A 2,094-nucleotide genomic window follows, 5' to 3' on the forward strand; every position below is an offset into this window, starting at 1 on the left:
TGCGCCGAAGCCCAAAGACTCATGCGGAAGAAGTGTATTGCATTTCTAGCCCATGTGGTTAAACCCGATGAAGGAAAGAAGCTTCGCGATATCCCTGTTGTGCGTGATTTCCCTGAAGTTTTTCCTGATGATCTTCCTGGTATCCCTCCCGCTCGTGAAGTCGAGTTCCGTATTGATCTTGTCCCTGGCGCTTCCCCCGTGGCTAAATCTCCTTATCGTCTTGCACCCGCTGAGATGCAAGAATTGGCAAGCCAACTTCAAGAGTTGACTGCTAAAGGATTCATTCGCCCTAGCTCTTCGCCCTGGGGTGCTCCGGTGTTGTTCGTTAAAAAGAAAGATGGATCGTTTCGCATGTGTATTGATTACCGCGAGTTGAACAAACTCACCATTAAAAACCGGTATCCCTTACCGCGTATTGACGACCTCTTTGATCAACTCCAAGGTGCCTCTTGTTTCTCGAAGATTGATCTCCGCTCTGGCTATCACCAGTTGCGCATCCGCGATGAAGATGTTCCGAAGACTGCTTTTCGAACTCGTTATGGCCATTTTGAATTCTTGGTCATGTCCTTCGGTCTAACCAACGCACCCGCCGTTTTCATGGATCTAATGAATCGGGTGTGTAGGCCTTTCTTGGATAAATTCGTGATCGTGTTTATCGATGATGTTCTGGTGTATTCTAAGACCAAGGCCGAGCATGAGCAACATCTTCGGTTAGTGTTGCAGAAGCTTCGAACCGAGCAGCTCTATGCTAAGCTTTCCAAGTGTGAATTCTGGTCTGATGAAGTACAGTTTCTTGGTCATGTTGTAAACAAGATGGGTATTCATGTCGACCCATCCAAGATTGAAGCAATCAAGAACTGGATTACGCCATCCTCTCCTTCTGAGATCCGTTCCTTTCTAGGCTTAGCTGGTTATTACCGGCGCTTTATTTCGAACTTTTCACAGATCGCTTTGCCTTTAACAGCTCTGACGCACAAAGGTAAACCGTATATTTGGGGCTCGAAGCAAGAAGAAGCCTTTCTAACGCTCAAGCGTTTGTTGTGTGAAGCTCCTGTTCTTGCGCTACCTGAGGGTAATGATGATTTTGTCGTGTATTGCGATGCATCCAACCAAGGTCTCGGTTGTGTTCTTATGCAACGAGGCAAGGTTATCGCTTACGCATCGAGGCAACTCAAGGTTCACGAGAAGAATTATACAACTCACGACCTCGAACTTGGTGCAGTTGTTTTTGCCTTGAAGATCTGGAGACACTACCTTTATGGTACTAAGTGTATCCTCTACACTGACCATAAAAGCCTTCAGCATATCTTTGATCAAAAGGAACTTAACATGAGACAACGCCGATGGAGCGAACTCATCAGCGATTACGATTGTGAGATCCGGTATCATCCTGGTAAGGCTAATGTGGTAGCCGATGCGCTCAGCCGAAAACCCTGCCAACTTAACTGTATCTTGCCGCGCACCCAGCTTCACTTCGCGCCGATTCAAAGCAACCTTGAATCGCGTATTCGTGACGCGCAGCGCGCATCCATCAGTAATGGTAGCCTTCGCGCCGAGTTAGCGTGTGGCGCGGAAGCACTCTTTGTCCCTAATCTGAGTGGAATTCTCTGCTATCTCAATCGCATCTGGATTCCCTTTGATGAGAATCTTCGCGCTGATATCCTGAGTGAAGCGCACAAATCTCGGTATTCTATTCATCCTGGCGCTGATAAGATGTACAAGGATTTGCGCATTACTTATTGGTGGCCCGGTATGAAGAAGGATATTGCTGTGTTCGTAGCTAAATGTCTGACTTGTTCTAAAGTAAAAGCTGAACACCAACGCCCATCTGGTTTGCTCGAACAACCAGAAATTCCTACGTGGAAATGGGAATGTGTAGCGATGGACTTTATTACCAAGTTACCTTTGACAGCAAGCAAGCATGATAGCATTTGGGTAATAGTGGATCGATTGACTAAGTCTGCTCACTTCCTGCCCATTCGTGAAAACTACCGTGTTGAGCAGCTCGCGCAGCTTTATGTCAAGGATATTGTCTGCCGCCATGGTACTCCTTTGAGCATCATATCCGATCGCGATGGCCGTTTTATATCTCGC

Source organism: Bidens hawaiensis, unplaced genomic scaffold (genome assembly GCF_021521415.1).
Source record: "Bidens hawaiensis isolate Kalapana, Puna unplaced genomic scaffold, B.hawaiensis_p1.1 tig00044351_1, whole genome shotgun sequence".
In the NCBI taxonomy this organism is placed as follows: Eukaryota; Viridiplantae; Streptophyta; class Magnoliopsida; order Asterales; family Asteraceae; genus Bidens; species Bidens hawaiensis.